General features: G+C 46.8%; 1 protein-coding gene across 15 annotated transcripts in view; it reads right to left on the bottom strand.

Moving 5' to 3' along the window:
* ERC2 (ELKS/RAB6-interacting/CAST family member 2) overlaps window positions 1-22,443 on the bottom strand; it is a 900,196-nt gene that overhangs the window by 538,106 nt on the left and 339,647 nt on the right. The gene's annotated exons all lie outside the window — the stretch shown is intronic.

Below are 22,443 nucleotides of genomic sequence, written 5' to 3'. Positions count from 1 at the left end.
AACCATGCCCTTTTCTATCCTAATTATGTGAGTGATAATAAGATAATAATTGTGATATTTGTTAAATGCTTGCAATGTGCTAAGTTCTGTACTAAGCACTGGGGTAGATATACGACAGGCAGGTTGAACACAGTTTCTGTCCCATGTGGAGCTCCCATTCTAAGGGGGAGACAGTAGTTTAAGTCCCGTTTTACAGATGATAAAACAGAGGCACAGAGAAATTAAGTGACTTGCCCAAGGTCACACAGCAGGCAAATGGCAAAGCTGGGATTAGAACTCAGGTCCTCGGACTCCCAGGCCCAGTGCTGTTTCCACCATGCCCTAGCTATCCTATTTTCTTCCAAGCACCCTGGTTCACAAGTTCTCTCTGGGAATTTCTCTGTGCTCTGCACATAGTACAGTGCTCTGCACATAGTAAGCGCTCAATAAATACTATTTAATGAATGAATTTCAGTTTTACCACCTCTGGATCCTTCCCTCATGATTTTCGAATGCTTGGGTGAAATGGTTATTGACCCAAATGATCACTTTTCCCACTCTGGGATAGTGTCCTCATTCCTCAGGGATCCTAGAATCTGAACCCCTAAACTGAGAAGCAATGTGGCCTGGTGGAAGGTTCACTGGCCTGAGACTCGGGGATATGAGTTCTAATTCCACTCCACCACTTGTTTGCTCTATGAACTTTGTCAAGTCACTCAAATTCTAAATGCTTCAGTTGCCTCACCTGTAAAATAAGACTAATCAATCAATCGTATTTATTGAGCACTTAGTTCAGAGCATTATACTAACCCTTGGAAGAATACAATGTAACTGAGTTGGTAAACACATTCTCCGCCCACAATGGGCTTACAGTCTAGAGAGGGAGACAGAGACTGATATAAATGCATTCAATTACAGATATGTACATAACTGCTATGGGCCTGAGAGAGGGGTGAATGAATGAATCAATCACTCGGCATTTATTGAGCACTTACTATGTGCAGAGCACTGTACTAATGCTTGGGAGAGTACAATATAACAGAATTAGCAGAAACATTCCCTGACCATAACGAATTTACTGGGTGCAAGTCCTAGCGCAAGGGTGACAAAGAAAGGAGTGGCACAGGTAGTGTGGCCTAGGGGAAAAAGCATGGGCCTGGGAGCCAGAGAACCTGGGTTCTAATCTCGGCTCTGCCACTTGCCTGCTGTGTGACCTTGGGCAACTCACTTAACTTCTCTGTGCCTCAGATTCCTCAACGGCAAAATGAGGATTAAATACCTCTTCTCCCTCCTACTTATAGTGTGTCCCCCATGTGGGACAGAGAGTGTATCAGCCCAATCAACCCAATAGTTAGAATAGTGCTAGACACATAGTACATGCTTAACAAACACCATAAAAAATGGGGAGATGAGGAAATGACTTAGTTTGGGAAGGTCTCTTGGAGGAGATTTTTTTTAATAAGACTTTATTAAAAAGTCTCAACTTTTTCACAAGGTGGAGAGAGTGAACATTTGTCAGATATGAAGAGGGAATTCCAGGCCTGAGGCAGGCCATGGGCAAAGGGTCACTGGCAAGTTAGATAAGAACGAGGCACTGTGTGTAGGCTGAGCAAAATATAATAATAATAGTAATAATAATGGTGGTATTTGTTAAGTGCTTACTATGTGCCAAGCACTGTTCTAAGCACTGGGGTAGATGCAAGGTAATCAGGGTGTCCCACGGGGGCTCACAGTCATTATCCCCATTTTACAGATGAGGTAACTGAGGCCCAGAGAAGTTAAGTGACTTGTTCAAAGTCACACAGCTGATAAGTGGCAGAGCCAGGAGTAGAACTCATGACCTCTGACACCCAAGCCCGTGCTCTTTCAACTAAGCATGAAGTATGAGGGCTGGGTTGTAGTAGGAAATCAGGGAGGTAAGATATGAGGGGGCAAAGTGATTAAGTGTTTTAAAGGGACTATGTCCAAACTGATTAGCTTGTATCTACTCCAGTGCTTAGAACAGTGCTTGGCACATAGTAAGAGCTTAACAAATACACAGCGTGGCTCACTGGAAAGAGCACGGGCTTTGGAGTCAGAGGTCATGGGTTCGAACCCCGGCTCTACCACTTGTCAGCTGTGTGACTTTGGGCAAGTCACTTAACTTCTCGGTGCCTCAGTTACCTCATCTGTAAAATGGGGATTAAGACTGTGAGCCCCACGTGGGACAACCTGATTCCCCTGTGTCTACCCCAGCGCTTAGAACAGTGCTCGGCACATAGTAAGCACTTAACAAATACCAACATTATTAAATACAATTATTATTATTGTTATTATTATTATTAAAGCCTATGGTAAGGAGTTTCTCTTTGATGTGGAGATGGACAGACAATCACTGGATGTTCTTGAGGAGGGGGGAAACACAGAATGAACGATTTTGCAGAAAAATGATCTGGATAGCAGAGTGAAATAAAGACCAAAGTGGGGAGAGTCAGGAGGGCGGGAGGTCAGCAAGGAGGCTGATGGCATAATCAAGGCAGGATAGGATATATGCTTGGATTAATGTGGGAGCAATTTGGATGGAGACGAAAGGGTGGATTTTAGTATTGTTGTGAAGGTTGAACCAACAGAATTTGGTGACGTAGAATATGTGGATTGAATGAGAGAGATGAGTCAAGGAAAATGCCAAGGTTACGGGCTTTTGAAACAGGGAGGATGGTGGTGCTACCTACAGTCATGGGAAAGTCATGTGGGGACATTGGGTGGAAAAATGAGGAATTCAGTTTTGGACATGTTAAATTTGAGCTGTCAGCAGGACATCCAAGTAGAGATTTCCTGAAGGCAAGAGGAAATACGAGACTGCAGAGAAGGAGAGAGATCAGGGCTGGAGAGGTAGATTTGGGAATCATCTGCATAGAGATGTTAGTTGAAGTCATGGGAGCAAATGAATTCTTCAAGAGACTGGGTGTAGATGAAGAACAGAAGAGGACCCAAAACTGAACTTTGAGGGACTATCACAGTTAGAGGGTGGAAGGCCGAGGAAGTCTTGAAAGAGAATGACAGTGAGCAGCTAGAGAGAGAGGAGGGGAGCCAGGAGAGGATAGTGTTGGCAAATCCAGGTTGGATAATGTTTTCAGGAATAGGGTGTTGTTGACAGTGCCGAAGGCAGCTGAGCAGTCAAGGAGGATTAGGACCAAGTAGAGGACTCACTTGTTCTGCCTATTTTGAGTGTGAGCCTCATGTGGGAAAGGGATTGTGTCCAACCTGATTTTCTTGGATCTACCCCAACACCTGGCACAAAGTAAGAGCTTAACAACTACAAGTACTATCATTATATTAAAAATAATAATAATAACCTGGAAAACACTTTCTCCTGCAATCTGTCCAGGAACTGCTGTCACAACTTCAGTTGCAGTGGCAAAGGAATATCTCCCCAATTAACCAGCCTTCTCTTTTTCTAATTGTTGCTTGTGTTTGGCAATGTTCCAGGTAGATCCACTAGTTAAGAACCTGGTCCTTAAGCAGATTAATTTTCCCCTGGGGAGGAGAGATCCCCCAAAAAGAGTTTGTTTTCCTTCTTAAAGTATAAGCTCTTTGTGGGCTGGGAATTTATTTCTTTATTTTATAACTTTCAAGTGTCTAGAATAGTGCACAACACCAAGTGGTGAGCCAATAAATGCTGCTGCTACTGTTGCTAATGCTATTACTAGTACCTGACCTAGCAACTTCTTAGGATTTTCCCTCTTACCTCTAAATATGTGGCTCTTGTGAGCAACCCTATCAAGGAGAGAGGCGTGTGCAAAGACTATGGGAACAAGAGGAATAGTTGGAAATGGTGTGGAACAAAGATGTCAGAACATCAGTCAATAATAATATTGAGCATTTACTATGTATAGAACACTATACTAAACACGGGAGAGAATAATCTTTATTACATGCTTATGTGCCAAACTACTGTGCTAAATGCTGGGATAGATTCACGATAATCAGATGGACAAAGAAGCTACCCTCAAGCAACTTAAAATTGTCCTCCCACTTAGACTGTGAAACGCATGTGGAGAAGGACAATGTCTTGTATCTACCTCAGCTTTTAGTAGTGTTGCAAGTGATACTTTTTCCCACAAATTTCTCGGACCGTCCGGACCCGCGCCCGCCTGAGCCTTTCACAACCTGGATCTCCGCACCCCCGCTCGGGACCCGCGCCCGCCTCAGCCTTTCACAACCTGGACCTCCGCACCCCCGCTCGGGAACTCCGACACTACGGATCTTCGCCCCCACAGACCCCCAGCCACCAGCTTCCAGTCCACCCGCCCCCCGCCCCCCGCTCGGGTCCGGGGACATTGTGCTCCCCTTCTCGGCCCCAAGGACATTGTGTCCTCGGGGGACATTGTGTCCCCCTGCTCGGGCCCGGGGACATTGTGCTCCCCAACCGCTCCCCCACTCCGCCCGAGGCGGCCATTTCGGGAAGCCCCCACTCTGCCTGAGGCGGCCACTTTGGGAAGGCCTCACTCCCTCTTCCCTCTCGAGGTGATTCATCTCTCCCGCCCCCGCCCCGGGCGACGACGTCCTTGTTCTCACCATGTTACCTTACCTTAGCCGCCGCCTACGGCCGCAACCCACCCCGGACAACCTCAGGGCCCTCCCGCCGCCACAGGGTTATTTGGTCATGAGCTCTGGGACTCTCTCGGCCGCTGGCCGCTTGACTTTGAGTCTGATCGGGTAGGGTCGGCTCGTCCCCCGACCCTGGTCATCGCCTGCTTATTAACACTATTGTAGTGTGCCTTACTGTAGCATGTTGCTATATTTGCGATCTCGCTTTTTATTGTTTATTGTCGTCAGACTTTGAATTTGACCAGGTCGCCCCTTAATCGAGTCTACCCCCGACCCTGATAATCACCCCTTTTATTAACACGACTATATTGTATCATACTGTATCATGTTGCTATATTAGCACTACTGTATTGTATCATATTGTATCATGTTGCTATATTACCGATTTCGTTTATTACTGTTTATTGTTGTCAGTGCTGCCACCCACCTCTCTGGCCTCACCATGTCCCTCCTCCCCCCCACCCCCCTCCCGCCCCTTCCTATCCTCCCCTTCCCCTTCCCCTCTCTCGCTCAGCTCTTTCCCGCTCTCTCCTCTGTCTCCTCCCCCCCTCCCCTCTCCCGCCCTAGAACCCCACTTTACCAGCGCTACCCCTCTTCCCCCTCCTCCTACTCTTCCCCCCACCAAACCCCCTCTTCACCCCCTCCCCCCTTCTCTCTTCCCCACCCATGCCCCATCCCAGTCCTCTTGTCCCACCGCCACCCCTCATCCCCCTCTCCTCGCCCAGGGCCCCGCCACCTGCTTCCCATCCAAACCCTCCCCTCCCCCCGCCCTTCCTCCCCTCCCCGCCTTGCACCCACAGCTACTTTCAAGTGTGGCCTCTGGAACCCCCGCTCTATTACAGGCAAGCTACCTTTCATCCATGACCTTTTCCTCTCCCGCTCTCTCCTCCTCCTCGCCCTTTCAGAAACGTGGCTCTCTCCCGAAGACACGGTCTCCGCCGCCGCTCTCTCCAGCGGAGGCCTCTCCTTCTCCCACTCCCCCAGACTCACCGGTAAGGGAGGAGGCGTCGGCTTCCTCCTCTCGCCCCGTTGCCGCTTCCGCACTATCCCTCCTCCCCCCTCCCTCTCCTTCCCCTCCTTCGAAGCCCATATCATTCGCCTCTACCACCCGCTCCAGTTACTTGTCGCCGTCATCTACCGCCCTCCCGGTCCCACCTCCGACTTCTTCAACCACCTTGACCCCTTTCTCACCTTCCTTCTCTCCTTCTCTCTGCCCACTCTGATCCTCGGAGACTTCAACATCCATATGGATGTACCCGACGACTCCTCTGCCGCCCGCCTGCTATCCCTCCTCGACTCTGCCGACCTCCTGCTCCACCATACCGCGCCCACTCACCGACTCGGTCACACCCTCGATCTCGTCATCTCCTACCGCTGCACTATCTCCTCCCTCACCAACTCTGAAATCCCTCTCTCTGACCATAACCTTCTCACCTGCCTCATCTCTCACACTCCCTCCCCCTGCAAATCTTCGCTACTGCCCCACAGAGACCTTCGCTCTCTCGATCCCATCCGTCTTTCCAATAGCATCTCTCCTCACCTTGCCGCCCTGTCCTCTCTTCCCACTCTCGACGAGCGGGTCTCCGCTCTCAACTCCACCCTCTCTACTCATCTCGACTCTCTCGCCCCCCTTTCCCTCCGCCGCTCTCGATCCACTAACCCACAGCCCTGGATCACCTCCTCCATCCGCCTCCTACGCTCCTATGCTCGAGCTGCTGAGCGCTGCTGGCGAAAGTCAAAGCACCAAGCCGACCTCACACACTTCAAATTTATCCTTTCCTGCCTTAACTCTGCCCTCTCCTCCGCCAGGCAAAGCTTCTTCTCCTCCCTCATCGACATCCATGCCCGTCACCCCCGCCGATTGTTCCGGACCTTTAACTCTCTCCTTAGGCCCCCTGTTCCTCCCCCTCCCCCATCTCTCACCCCCAATGATCTGGCCACCTATTTCCTCACGAAAATCAACACGATCAGGTCTGAGCTCCCCAAAGTCACCCCTCTGCCTCTCCCCTCCACCCCACCAACCCCCTCCCCTACTTTCCCATCCTTCCCTGCAGTATCCTCAGAGGAGATCTCCTCCCTCCTCGCAAGTGCCACCCCCTCCACCTGCGCCTCGGACCCCATTCCCTCTCACCTTCTTAAAACCATCGCCCCTGCCCTCCTCCCTTCCTTAACTTCTATTTTTAACCACTCAATCTCCAAGGGCTCCTTCCCCTCTGCCTTCAAACATGCCCACGTCTCTCCCATCCTAAAAAAACCCGCTCTTGACCCCACTTACCCCTCCAGTTATCGTCCTATCTCCCTACTACCCTTCCTTTCCAAAATCCTAGAACGAGTCGTCTACAATCGATGCCTAGAATTCCTTAACTCCCATTCTCTCCTAGACCCCCCCCAATCTGGCTTCCGTCCCCTCCACTCTACTGAGACTGCTCTCTCTAAGGTCACCCATGACCTCCTTCTTGCCAAATCCAATGGCTCCTACTCCATTCTGATCCTCCTTGACCTCTCTGCTGCCTTTGACACTGTCGACCATCCCCTCCTCCTCCATACCTTATCTCACCTTGGCTTCACGGACCCTGTCCTCTCCTGGTTCTCCTCTTACCTCTCTGGCCGATCATTCTGGGTCTCCTACGCTGGAGCCTCCTCCCCCTCCCATCCTTTAACTGTTGGAGTTCCTCAAGGATCAGTTCTTGGCCCTCTTCTGTTCTCCATTTACACTCACTCCCTCGATGAACTCATCCGCTCTCACGGCTTTGACTACCATCTCTACGCAGATGACACGCAAATCTACATCTCCGCCCCTGTCCTCTCCCCCTCCCTTCAGGCTCGCATCTCCTCCTGCCTCCGGGACGTCTCCACCTGGATGTCAGCCCGCCACCTAAAACTCAACATGAGCAAGACTGAGCTCCTCATCTTCCCTCCCAAACCGGGTCCGCTCCCAGACTTCTCTATCACCGTGGATGGCACGACCATCCTTCCCGTCCCGCAGGCCCGCAATCTCGGTGTCATCCTTGACTCGTCCCTCTCGTTCACCCCACACATCCTATCCGTTACCAAGACCTGCCGGTTTCACCTCTACAATATCGCCAAGATCCGCCCTTTCCTCTCCACCCAAACGGCTACCTTACTATTACGGGCTCTCGTTATATCCTGGCTAGACTACTGTGTCAGCCTTCTCTCTGACCTCCCTTCCTCCTCTCTCGCCCCGCTCCGCTCTATTCTTCACTCCGCTGCCCGGCTCATCTTCCTGCAGAAACCATCTGGGCATGTCACTCCCCTTCTTAAACAACTCCAGTGGTTGCCTATCGACCTCCGCTCCAAACAAAAACTCCTCACTCTAGGCTTCAAGGCTCTCCATCACCTTGCCCCTTCCTACCTCTCCTCCCTTCCCTCTTTCTACCGCCCACCCCGCACGCTCCGCTCCTCTGCCGCCCACCTCCTCACCGTCCCTCGGTCTCGCCTATCCCGCCGTCGACCCCTGGGTCACGTCCTCCCGCGGTCCTGGAACGCCCTCCCTCCTCACCTCCGCCAAACTGATTCTCTTTCCCTCTTCAAAACCTTACTTAAAAATCACCTCCTCCAAGAGGTGTTCCCAGACTGAGCTCCTCTTCCCCCTCTACTCCCTCTGCCATCCCCCCTTTACCTCTCCGCAGCTAAAGCCTCATTTTCCCCTTTTCCCTCTGCTCCTCCACCTCTCCCTTCCCATCCCCACAGCACTGTACTTGTCCGCTCAACTGTATATATTTTCGTTACCCTATTTATTTTGTTAATGAATTGTACATCGCCTTGATTCTATTTAGTTGCCATTGTTTTTACGAGATGTTCTTCCCCTTGACGCTGTTTAGTGCCATTGTTCTTGTCTGTCCATCTCCCCCGATTAGACTGTAAGCCCGTCAAACGGCAGGGACTGTCTCTATCTGTTGCTGACTTGTTCATCCCAAGCGCTTAGTACAGTGCTCTGCACATAGTAAGCGCTCAATAAATACTATTGAATGAATGAATGAATGAATATTATTATGCACATCATTTGCAGAATGTTTTACATCTTTTGCCAGTCACTGCTACTAGACTGTATTGAAGACTGTAAATTTGCACTAACACAAAGGAACACCATATAAAGTTGAAGCAGAAGCTTGGAAGAACAGCAGCATTACATTTAACCAACACCAATACACATGCTCACAACTCTTTACCAAATCTACCCTGAACGGACTTGTGTTGTGGGTAGAATGTTCCCTAGTTTGTCCATGTGACATTTCCAAATCATGTAAGGATAGTACATATAACAACAGAACTGGGTGCACTGTTTGTCTTCTGTGGTATGGAAGAAGTTTCTAACTTTCTCAAAAGAGTGGAATTTTGTGTGAGAATGAAAGTTTAGCATTTAGCTAATGAATATAAGATCATATTGCTTGCTGCTAGCCCTCAAAATTTTCTTTCCTTTCAAATTTAATGAACAATTATAATTATTATATTATAATATATTATATATTATTATTATTATTATTATTGTGGTATTTGTTAAGCATTTACTATGTACCAGGCACTGTACTAAGCACGGGGGTAGATACAAGCAAATCAGGTTGGACAAAGTCCCTGTCCCAAATAGGGCTCACAGTCTCAAACCCCATTTTACAGATGAGGTAACAGACACAGAGAAGTGAAGTGACTTGCCCAAGGTCACACAGCAGACATGTGGTGGAGCCAGGATTAGAATTCAAGTCCTTCTGATTCTCAGGTCCATGCTCTATCCACTAAGTCACGTTGTATTACATATATATGCACATGTATATGCACGCACATATATGTGTGTATATATGTGTGTGTGTGTATGTGTGTATATGTGCACATATACACATAAATCTTTCAGTTATGCAGATGACACCACAGATGGTCAGATTCCATCCATGTGGCAAGATAAGGATTCACCAGGTCCAATGCCCTAGAGATCCAGGTTTGAGTTTGTGCAGTAAACAGTGTTTAGGTTAGGGTCTCCAGACCCTGACATACACAAGGTGAGCAATGCATCTTTATATAAAATTGCAGACACTCCAAACATTCTTGAATGCCTTTGCTGCCTCAAAGGTAATCGAATGATCAATATCCTATGCACTTACTAACATAGGGATGAAGTGTCCCACCATCAGTTGAATAGGCACTTGGATTGTTTTTCAGTAGTGCTCAGAGTTTGTGCAGAGCCAACCACAATCCCTCACCCAGTCTCCCTACGATCAGGAGAGCCCCATGTGGGACAGATAGTGTGTCCAATCTGATTATCTTATATCGCCCCCGTCCTCAGTACATACAGTGCTTGGCACATAGTAAGCACTAAATGTCATTGTTATTATGACTAGGGGTGCAGTCTGTGCTATAGTAGCTCTGTGAGTCCTCTGCAGCAGCAGATGTTGCTGGGTACTTAGCAGCTTTATTCTTTGGCTATTCTTCAGTGTGGCACTCATGTCTGCTGTGGGTTGGAGTTTTAATATATTTTATATATTTGAAAATAACCTACTAAATTAAACCTATTAAATCATTGATTACTACAAAATTTTCCCATATTATAAAGCTTTTGAATCAATTGATCAGTCAATCTAAATTGGGAAGTAGCATGTAAACAGCCAGAGTCTTGGAATTGGAGGACCTGGGTTCTAAACCAGGCTATGCCACTTCACTGCTATGTGACCTTGGGCAAGTCACTTTGCTTCTCTGTGCCTCAGTTTCCTCAACTGTAAAATGGGGATTCAATACTTGTTCTCTCTCCTGCTTAGATGGTGTGGCCCATATGGGACAGAGATAAAGTCTGACGATTAATTTCCCCAGAACTTAGAACAGTGCTTGACACATGTTAAGCATGTAACAAATGCCATTAAAATAAAGTCTTAGACTTTTAGCTACTTGCCAGAAAGTAATAGCAAAATGGATAGGTGGGGGGCCTGCTCATTCAGAGGTAGATATAAACATTTAATTTTCATGTACTATGAGACAGGAATATGGTGTGTTTTAACCTTCACCTTCACAATATCGCCAAGATCCACCTTTTCCTCTCCATCCAAACTGCTACCGTGGTGGTACAAGTTCTCATGATATCCCAACTGGATTCATTCAATTCATTCAATAGTATTTATTGAGCGCTTACTATGTGCAGAGCACTGTACTAAGCGCTTGGGATGAACAAGTCGGCAACAGATAGAGACAGTCCCTGCCGTTTGACGGGCTTACAGTCTAATCGGGGGAGACGGACAGACAAGAACAATGGCACTAAACAGCGTCAAGGGGAAGAACATCTCGTAAAAACAATGGCAACTAAATAGAATCAAGGCGATGTACAATTCATTAACAAAATAAATAGGGTAACGAAAATATATACAGTTGAGCGGACAAGTACAGTGCTGTGGGGATGGGAAGGGAGAGGTGGAGGAGCAGAGGGAAAAGGGGAAAATGAGGCTTTAGCTGCGGAGAGGTAAAGGGGGGATGGCAGAGGGAGTAGAGGGGGACGAGGAGCTCAGTCTGGGAACACCTCTTGGAGGAGGTGATTTTTAAGTAGGGTTTTGAAGAGGGAAAGAGAATCGGTTTGGCGGAGGTGAGGAGGGAGGGCGTTCCAGGACCGCGGGAGGACGTGACCCAGGGGTCGACGGCGGGATAGGCGAGACCGAGGGACGGCGAGGAGGTAGGCGGCAGAGGAGCGGAGCGTGCGGGGTGGGCGGTAGAAAGAGAGAAGGGAGGAGAGGTAGGAAGGGGCAAGGTGATGGAGAGCCTTGAAGCCTAGAGTGAGGAGTTTTTGTTTGGAGCGGAGGTCGATAGGCAACCACTGGAGTTGTTTAAGAAGGGGATTATTGTGTTAGCCTCCTCTCTGATGATATCCCTTCCACCTGTCTCTCCCCACTCCAGTCCATTCTTCATTCCGCTGCCCAGGTCATCTTCCTACAGAAACGCTCTGGGCATGTCACTCCCCTCCTCAAAAACCTCCAGTGGTTGCCTAACAACCTTCGCACGAAACAAAAACTCCTCACTGTTGGCTTCAAAGTTCTCCATCACCTTGCCCCCTCCTACCTCACCTCCCTTCTCTCTTTCTACTGCCCACCCTGTACACTCCACTCCTCTATCACTCACTTCCTCACCGTCATCCCCCATTCGTGCCTGTCCCACTGTTGACCCTTGGCCCACATCCTACCCCTGTCCTGGAATTCCCACCCTCCTCACATCTACCAAACTAACTCTCTTCCCCTCTTCAAAGCCCTACTGAGTACTGACCTCCTCTAGGAGGCTTTCTCAGGCTGAGTCCCCCCTTTCCCTCTGTTCCTCCTCCTCTCCCCATTCCCCCTTCTCCTGCCCTCTGCTCTTCCCCCTTCCCCTCCCCTCAGCACTGTGCATATTTGTATATATTATTACCCTATTTATTTCGTTAATAATGTGTATATCTCTACGATTCCATTTATCTTGATGATGTCTGTGCTAGACTGCTTGTTTTGTTTTGTTCTGTTTTGCTTTGCTGTCTGTCTCCCCCATTTAGACTGTGAGCCCATCATTGGGCAAGGATTGTCTCATCATCAACTAGTGCAATGAAGAGAGAGAGAAAAGGATGAAATTTTTGTATTCCTTCTGGGAAGGCATGTCACCAAGAAGCTATACTGTGTTGTTCATTCTTCCAAGCAATGCCCTCACCCAAGCAAGATAGAGCAGTATTTTTCCCCCTGCTCCCCACAGCCCCACAAAAGATCAAAACTGCCATGAGGATTTGTGAGTCACAGAAATGGCTTACAGATGAGAAGCTATTTATTTGGTTCTCCTTGTTCCACCAACTTGAAAGACGAATTTAATCTTAGGTCTGAATATAAGGAGAAGCTTACAGTCCCCCTGCTCCAGCTCTTGGGACATCTGGTAATCATATTACTGAAGGGAGGGTATGCATTTCTACATCCGTATTGGGAAGCGGGCAGGTGGCATGAAAACAACACAGAATTTCCAACCTATGTCATTCCTCGAAATACAGGATGAAGAGGCCTCCTTGTTGATTATTTCACTATCCAGTTTTGGCTTGCTTTTCTAAGTCTAGTTTTTGGGTCCCATCTTAGAATCACTCAGAATCTCAAATACTTGCTTCCACTGTTGGTTTTGTTCCATGGAACTAGAAATTAATTACCCATGAATACAGGCAATACAAACAGAAACTCAACAATAACCCTGGCCTGATGAATGTAGAAACTGGACACTACTTTAGGCTTGGAGCATGTGATAGCACAAAGCACATTATCATTATGGAAACTTAAAAAGGACATCCACATAAGGGCTGTGGTTTAGTCCCCTACCCTCCTGGCTGATGTAATAGCCAGCAAGAAAATTACAGTCCCAAAATAAACAACTAGTATTGGACCACAGAGGCCAAGCATTAGAAAGGAAGAGTGCTGAATGGTTAAGCCTGAGTGAAATCCAAACTTTTAAGAGATATGTTCCACTTCACATTCCCAATCATTACTTCTGATAGGTCTCATGGCCCATAAATTTCCAGAAGCCAAGTCTCCTCAAACCCACTTGGAAAGAGAGAAAGTCACTTTTGGATTGGTTTGGGCATCTCTTTTTTTCATTTAAAGTTTGAGATGAATGAATTCCTTATAGATTTAGCAAATAGCAGTTTCTGAAGCAATCTGATTATATTTATATATTTAAGAAGCAAATCAGATACATTACGAAGCAACTTATCAGTGGAAAGGACTCGAGCTCCTAGACTTCAAAAAGTAAGTTTGGGATGGTAGCTAAAATAACATGCCAGACTTAGTCCGTCATGAAGGCTTTGGGACATAGAACCTGTGCAAACAAATTGATTATAGTGCTAGTGGTTTGTGTGGTGCCATTTTCACTCTCTCATCCCTCTAGTCATGTTCTTGCTGGCATAGTGAGTTTAACAAATATTAGTAGCACTAATTTTATTCATACATCCTACCCAAGGCTCTGTTTTGAAAAAAAAAAACAACCCATTTTGAGCATCTTCCCCAAATAGGTAGTTTACTTTTCAAGCATAATTTATTTTCTTTTACAAGGTAGCTAAAAAGTCTACCCTTAAATGTGTACTACAGAGCTGATAATTCTTGTCTGTTCTGCTGAAAATCAACTAGTCCAAGTCATATTTCCTAACAGTTCTCATTAAACTCACCAGCATCCTCAACTCCTTACTCTCTTTCAACTCCCATATTTGGTCACCAAATACTGGCACAACATTTCCAGGATTTTGCCCCTCCTATCCGTTCAAATGGCCAACACATTGATCAGAAAACTTGTCAGATCCTCCTTCAATTGCCTCCTCATTGTATCCCTGACTCCAGTCCACACTCTGCATGTTGGGTTGTAGTAGAGGTAAAGGTAAAATGAGGTAAAGGTAAAAGGGAGTGAGCTGATAGGGTACTTTAAAGCTGATGGTAAGAAGCTTCTGTATGATATGGAAATGGATTGGCAGTCATTATAGGTTTTTGAGGAGTGGGGAAACATGGACTGAACAATTTTAGAAAAAAGATTCAGGCACTAGAGGTAAGTATGGATTATTCATTCATTCCATCGTATTTAGAATGGGAAGAGACAGGAGGCAGGGAGGTCAGAGACTGTTACAGTAGTCAAGGTGAGTTATGCTGGTAGCGGTCAGGGTAGAGAGGAAGGAATGGATTCCGAACATGTTGGAAAGGTAGAACCAACAGGATTTGGTTGCAGTCTGAATATGCAAGTTAAATGAGATACGTCAAAGATAATGCCAGGGTTTTGGGCATGTGAGACAGGAAGGATGGTGGTATTGGCTACGGTGATGGGCAAGTTGGTGGGAGGCCATGGGTTGGATGGAAATATGAGGTCTGTTTTGGACATATTAAGTGTGAGGTGTCATTGAGACAACCAAGTAGAAATGTCCTGTAGGCAAGAGGAAACTGTGAGACTGCAGAGAAGGAGAGAGGAAGGTCGGAGCTGCAGAGGAAGATTTGGGAATCATCCTCACAGAGATGGTAGTTGAAGCCATGGGGGTGATTGAATTCTCCAAGGGAGTGGTTGGAGATAGAGAATAGAAGGGCACTCAGGACTGAGCATTGAAGGACTCCCACAGTTAGAGGGTGGGAAGCAGAAGAGGAGCTTGTGAAAGAGACCTCAGAGAAGCCAGAGAGATAGAGATGAGAACCAGGAGAGGACGGTGTTAGTGAAGTCAAGGTTAATGTTTTGTGGAGAAGGGAGCGGGCCACAGTTTGTAAGGCAGCTGAGAGTTCAAGGAGGATTAGGATGGAGTAGAGGCCATTGAATTTGGCAAGAAGGAGATCATTGGTGACTTTACAGAGGGCAGTTTCTGTGAAGTGAAGGGGATATAAACCAGATTGCCGGGGATCAAGGACAGAACTGCATGAGAGAAAGTGGAGGCCACGAGTGTAGACAACTTGCTCAAGGAGCTTGGAGAGGAATGGGAGGGAGATGGGACAATAACTGGAGGGAGCCGTGGGGTCAAGGAATGAGGATATCTGGGAATATTGAAAGCAGTGGGAAAGAAATCACTGAAGAATGAGTAGTTGAAGCTGGTGGTCAGGGAGGGGAAAAAAGGATGGGGCAGGTATTTTAATAAGGTCTGCTATCTAATTTGCATTATTATGTTATCATTATTCTTTCTCTTATTGTCTAGTCTGCTTTATCTAATCATCTCTCAGACACCTGGCAGTTCAATCATTAGCAACTCAATGGGGACCAATTTACATCTGCTTACTGTTAGCTTGCAGAAGTAGAAGTAGCAATAGCATTAACAGAGCACCCACTGAGAGCTATGCACTGTACTGAGTTCTTGGGAAGTGCCAAAATGAGTGCCCAAAAAGCACCTATACTAATGGGGGAGGCAGACAAAAAGCATTTACAAACGAGTAATCAGAATATTCTAAATAAATGACTGAGTGTACAATTAACCATATAAGAATGAATGTCAAGGATAGGTTTAAGTAAGCATTTAAGTTCTAGACATAATGAATGGTGGACAATTAATTTTAAATAGTTCCAATAGGCATTTCAGTCAACTCTTATCATATCAACAAATGGCCAATTGGGACAATTATTTATAGCTGTCCTCCGGTCTTTTTTTTCTGATCACTCTATTTGTAAATATGTTTATCTGCCCATAACCACCACCAATATCTTTAACCTCCCCAATAAGAGAGAGACATTATATATGTACCAAAAGTCACCACCACCATGTCCCCACTATGCCCTAGTGGTCACCACTCCACCAAACATCCTGAGAAGCTCAGCTCTGAGACCCCATCTTACATTCTGCTAATGGGTCACTTCCATCCTGCCTCCATGTTCTCAAAGGGCACCCATCTTTGAGAAGGGTGGCATGGCCACCATCTTTGAAAGGGAGTGCACTTTTGTTCCTGCCATGTGGCACCTGGAGGCAGTTGCCTACCTCAAAGACTATTGTAAACTGGCTCTGCTCCTTGCTTCCTTGAATGTGTCTGCATATTCACCATCCCCTACCTGTATGTCTCTGACTCTCACTTTTCACTCAGCTCCAGTCCACTGGGAACTCCAAGCCAGGTTGGTCACCATGCTTCATGACAAAAGGCATGTTCAAGAGACCCTTTGAAGGATAAAACTAGCCATATGAAGATAGGTCCTTAGTTCCTAATTCTGAGGCAGTAATTCCCACATTCAAAATCAGGAAACATGATAAAGCACCCAGATCTAATGGTATTCCTGTGGAAATTGACAAGCAAGGAGAAGACTTAATCCTCATGTCCGCACAAGTTTTTCCTCAATCCATTTATCTCTATCTATTGTGAAGGGAAAACAGCTAGGTATTTTACTCCCCACTTTACAGATGAGAAAACTGAGGCCGAGAAAATTAGATTACTGTGTCAGCCTGCTCTCTGACCTCCCTTCTTCCTCTCTCTCCCCACTCCAGTCTATTCTTCACTCCGCTGCCCGGCTCATCTTCCTGCAGAAATGCTCTGGGCATGTCACTCCCCTTCTTAAAAACCTCCAGTGGTTGCCTATCAACCTGCACACAAAACAAAAACTTCTCACTCTAGGCTTCAAGGCTCTTCATCACCTTGCCCCTTCCTACCTCTTCTCCTTTCTCTCTTTCTACTGCCCACCCCGCACGCTCCGCTCCTCTGCCGCCACGTCTTCACCATACCCCGTTCTTGCCTATCCTGCCGTTGACCCATGGGCCACGTCCTCCAGCGGTTGGGATGTCGTCCCTCCTCACCTCCGCCAAACTAATTCTCTTCCCTTCTTCAAAACCCTACTTAAAATTCACCTCCTCCAAGAGGCCTTCCCAGACTGAGCTCCCCTTTTCCCTCTGCTCCCTCTACCCCCCCCTTCACCTCTCCACAGCTAAACCCTCTTCCCCCACTTTCCCTCTGCTCCTCCCCCTCTCCTGTCCCATCCCCTCAGCATTGTACTCGTCAGCTCAACTGTATATATCTTCATTACCCTATGTATTTTGTTAATGAGATGTACATCACCTTGATTCTATTTATTTGCTATTGTTTTAATGAGATGTTCTTCCCCTTGATTCTATTTATTGCCATTGTTCTTATCTGTCTGTCTTCCCCGATTAGACTGTAAGCCCATCATAGGGCAGGGACTGACTCTATCTGTTACCGATTTGTACATTCCAAGCGCTTAGTACAGTGCTCTGCACATAGTAAGCGCTCAATAAATACTACTGAATGAATGAATGAATGAATAAAGTCTCTTGACCAAGGTCACACATCAGGGAAGTGGCAGAGCCAAGTTAGAACCCAGATCCTTTGACTCCCAATCAATCAACTGTATTTATTGAGTGCTTACTGTATGCAGAGTACTGTATTAAGCACTTGGGAGAGCAGAGTATAACAGAGTTAGTAGATACATCCCCTGCCCAAACTTCTAGGCCTGTGATCTATCTACTAGACCAAGCTGCTTCTCAATGTCCTCATGGAGTTGCCACAGCACTAAGGAATGACAATAACCCTGAAGAAAAAAGAGGTTATCTACAGGTCTATGCTCGGGAAAACTTCTAAGATTGTCACAGGCAACCCAGTCACTAAATTCTACTACATAGACCATGCATTGTCCAATGATGCATAGATAAGAAAGTAGAAAACAAAATCAAAAAAGGCTTGCCTGATATTTTGGCAGATTAATTGAGTAAGGTAACCATAAAGTATCAATCTCCATACCAAGTTGCAGATGTACAAAGCCAATGTTGGATCCAACCTTCTATAGGGTTGGAACCTCTGGACCTACCACAGAAGAAATATGTAGCTTCTTGAGAAGTTTAACCAACTTCATATTTGAATTGTACTCAACATCAAATGGCAGGACGAGATTACCAACAAAGAGTTTGTGAAATTCAGTGGAATTAGCAGTGAGGGAACGCTCACCGCAATGCAGCTTTGCTGGGCAGGACATGTGAGTAGAACTCATGACAGCAAGACACCGAGCAGCTGCGGATTGGTGAACTAAAAAGATGCACCCTCAGGCAAAGAAAGCAGGAAAAAAAATGAATTGAAAGATAAACTCAAGCCGAGTCAAAAACAATGGAAAATAGAGCAGTGGACTTTTGAGAGATCAAAGAAGCAAACAAGGCTTGGCAAGCAGCAACTGTAAATGAGCCTGGTCTCAGCCAAATGTTTTATGAAGATAAGGAAATCCAGAAGCAGGATCAAAAAAAAAGAGAAAAGCCCAAGATGGAATAAGGGCATTAATTTAACAAGTAACCATTTTACATGCACACAATGCGGAAGGAGGCATTGCTCTTTTCAGCCACACTCATGCATTAACAGAATCCCACCACCAATATCTTCATCTGCAATATTCATTCATTCAATCATATTTATTGAGCACTTGGTATGTGCAGAGCATTGTACTAAGCACTTGGGAAAATACAATGCAACAATAAACGGGGACATTCCCTGCCCACAACGAGCTTACAGTCTATCCAAGAACTGTTTCATCCATGTGCGTATACACAAATGTACGTATGCACATATAATAATGGTATTTGTTAAGCGCTTATGTGCCAAGCACTGTTTTAAGAACTGGGCACTGATATGTGTATAAAGTACAAGTGCTCAGTGAATGCTGTTAATGACGATGATAAATATTCTCTAGCTCAAATTTGGTTCTCTATGTAATGTTTAGCAAAATGGTGACTTGAACTTGTGCTTTCTAACAGAGGAAATCAGTAGATGTAGATACTGCCAGTCTACTCTTTAGAATTCTTTATGCATAATTCCCTGAAATGGAAGAAGAGAAAAATGTGAAAAAATTTCATTTCTCTTTTCAAAATGCAAGGAGATGATTATCTTTTTAAAATGCCACTGCTGCTTTGGCAGTATCCCACTTCATGGCGAAAGGGGAAGCTTATGTAAAAAGTGTTTCAAAGCTAAGTTGATAAAGCAAGAGGAAGGAAAGGCTTACTACAACCAGAATATTTTCTAGGAAACGAGCAAATTTCTAGGTGCAAACTTGTAACATACCTGCCATACCAAATCTGGATCAAAATAAAAACATGGTGCTCCCTGCAAGAAGATAAACCACAAATATTTTTATTCACTTCGGCGCCTCCATTTTGATTGAGATGCTTTGAGTCATACTGTAATGATTTGCCAGCATATGAAAACTCTGTCACAGGTTAACTGTAGGTTACCACATTTGAAAATTTTCCAGGATTTCACTGCATCCACTGTGCATGCATGACACCTATTGATTTTGAAATGTAAGTGAGGAAAATCTCCTCCACCCTCAAAGGAACAACTTTGAAAAAATTACAGTGTTAAGCAGTATCCTTCACTCAGCTATAAAGTGGTTTAGAACAAGGCTTTAATTGTGGCAAGATTGACAGACTTTGAGCTGGTGTCTTTTTCTGTTGGATGTGGAAGAACAGAAATAGTTTATTGAGCAATGCACTGGGACTTTTTTTTATTTTTCTCACCAAAATTACAAGGGTATGGGCTGTTTGCTTTTTCTTTCCTGATAACAGCTAATTAGGAATTTTGGCAAAGGAGATTTTTTGCACAATAATAATAATGACAACAATAAGAGTAACAACAATAAGTAGCATGGCCTAGAGGTCAGAGAACCTGTGTTCTAATCTAGCTCTGCCAATTGTTTTCTGGGTGAACTTGGGCAAGTCACTTAACTTCTCTGTGCCTCAATTTCCTCATTTGTAAAATGAGAATTAAAACCTTGTTTTTCCCCCATCTTAGATAGTGAGTCCCAAGTGGCACAGTGACCATGTCCTATGTGAATAACTTGTGTCTACCCCAACCCTCAGTACAGTACTTGACACATATTAGGCACTTAACAAATAGCACAATTATTATGATTATTACTATAATTTGAAGTTAAATGACTTGATCGAGGTCACACAGCCAGTAAGTGGCAGAGATAGGATTAAAACACAGATCCTGACTTTCAGGTCCATGTTCTTTCCACTAAGTCACACTACTTTCCATCTTTTGAATTTGCCCAATTGATCCTAAGCAAGGCTAAGACTTTGGGTTTCATTTCCATGTAAGAGATGAACCTTACTTGTACCAATCTAGAGCATAGGTTCTAAATACACGATGACTCCTCTGCCACCCTCCTGCTATCCCTCCTCGACTCTGCCGACCTCCTGCTCCACCATACCGCGCCCACTCACCGACTTGGTCACACCCTCGATCTCGTCATCTCCTACCGTTGCACTATTTCCTCCCTCACCAACTCTGAAATCCCTCTCTCTGACCATAAGCTTCTCACCTGCCTCATCTCTCACACTCCCTCCCCCTGCAAATCTTCGCGACTGCCCCACAGAGACCTCCACTCTCTTGATCCCATCCGTCTTTCCAAAAGCATCTCTCCTCACCTTGCCGCCCTGTCCTCACTTCCCACTCTCGATAATCAGTTCTCCGCTCTCAACTCCACCCTCTCTACTCATCTCAACTCTCTCGCCCCCCCCTTACCCTCCGCCGCTCTCGCTCCACTAACCCACAGCCCTGGATCACCTCCTCTGTCCGCCTCCTACACTCCTATGCTCGAGCTGCTGAGCGCTCCTGGCGAAAGTCCAAGCACCAAGCCGACCTCACACACTTCAAATTTATCCTTTCCTGCCTTAACTCTGCCCTCTCCTCCGCCAGGCAAAACTTCTTCTCCTCCCTCATCGACACCCATGCCCGTCACCCCCGCCAATTGTTTCAGACCTTTAATTCTCTCCTTAGGCCCCCTGTTCACCCCTCCCCCATCTCTCACCCCCAATGATCTGGCCACCTATTTCATCACAAAAATCAACACAGTCAGGTCTGAGCTCCCCAAAGTCACCCCTCTCCCTCTCCCCTCCCCGCCACCAACCCTCTCCCCTACTTTCCCATCCTTCCCTGCAGTATCCTCAGAGGAGATCTCCTCCCTCCTCGCAAGTGCCACCCCTTCAACCTGCGCCTCAGACCCCATTCCCACTCACCTTATAAAGAACATCGCCCCTGCCCTCCTCCCTTCCTTAACTTCTATTTTTAACCACTCAATCTCCAATGGCTCCTTCCCCTCTGCCTTCAAACATGCCCACGTCTCCCTCATCCTAAAAAAACCCTCTCTCGACCCCACTTCCCCTTCCAGTTATCGCCCTATCTCCCTACTACCCTTTCTTTCCAAAATCCTAAAATGAGTCGTCTACAATCGCTGCTTAGAATTCCTTAACTCCCATTCTCTCCTGGCCCCCCTCCAATCTGGCTTCCGTCCCCTCCACTCTACCGAGACTGCTCTCTCTAAGGTCACCCATGACCTCCTTCTTGCCAAATCCAATGGCTCCTACTCCATTCCAATCCTCCTCGACCTCTCTGCTGCCTTTGACACTGTCGACCATCCCCTCCTCCTCCACACCTTATCTCACCTTGGCTTCACGGACTCTGTCTTCTCCTGGTTCTCCTCTTATCACTCTGGCTGGTCATTCTCGGTCTCCTTCGGAGGGGCCTCCTCCCCCTCCCATCCTTTAACTGTTGGAGTTCCTCAAGGGTCAGTTCTTGGCCCTCTTCTGTTCTCCATTTACACTCACTCCCTTGGTGAACTCATTCGCTCTCACGGCTTTGACTACCATCTCTACGCAGATGACACGCAGATCTACATCTCTGCCCCGTCTTCTCCCCCTCCCTTCAGGCCCGCATCTCCTCCTGCCTCCAGGATGTCTCCACCTGGATGTCGGCCTGCCACCTAAAACTCAACATGAGCAAGACTGAGCTCCTCATCTTCCCTCCCAAGCCCGGTCCTCTCCCAGACTTCCCTATCACCGTGGATGGCACGACCATCCTTCCCGTCTCTCAGGCCTGCAATCTCGGTGTCATCTTTGACTCATCTCTCTCGTTCACCCCACACATCCTATCCGTTACCAAGACCTGCCGGTTTCACCTTTACAATATCGCCAAGATCCGCCCTTTCCTCTCCACCCAAATGGCTACCTTACTGCTACAGGCTCTTGTTATATCCCGGCTAGACTACTGTGTCAGCCTTCTCTCTGACCTCCCTTCCTCCTCTCTCGCCCCGCTCCGGTCTATTCTTCACTCCGCTGCCTGGCTCATCTTCCTGCAGAAACTATCTGGGCATGTCACTCCCCTTCTTAAACACCTCCAGTGGTTGCCTATCAACCTCCGCTCAAAACAAAAACTCCTCACTCTAGGCTTCAAGGCTCTCCATTACCTTGCCCCCTCCTACCTCTCCTCCCTTCTTTCTACTGCCCACCCTGCACGCTCCGCTCCTCTGCCGCCCACCTCCTCACCGTCCCTCGGTCTCACCTATCCCGCCATCGACCCCTCGGCCACGTCCTCCCGCGGTCCTGGAACACCCTCCCTCCTCACCTCTGCCAAACTAAATCTCTTCCCCTCTTCAAAACCCTTCTTAAAACTCACCTCCTCC

The sequence above is a fragment of the Ornithorhynchus anatinus genome, chromosome X1, assembly GCF_004115215.2.
Source record: "Ornithorhynchus anatinus isolate Pmale09 chromosome X1, mOrnAna1.pri.v4, whole genome shotgun sequence".
NCBI lineage: Eukaryota > Metazoa > Chordata > Mammalia > Monotremata > Ornithorhynchidae > Ornithorhynchus > Ornithorhynchus anatinus.
Note: the sequence above shows the minus strand (reverse complement) of the source record. Positions and strands in the feature narration are given on the sequence as shown.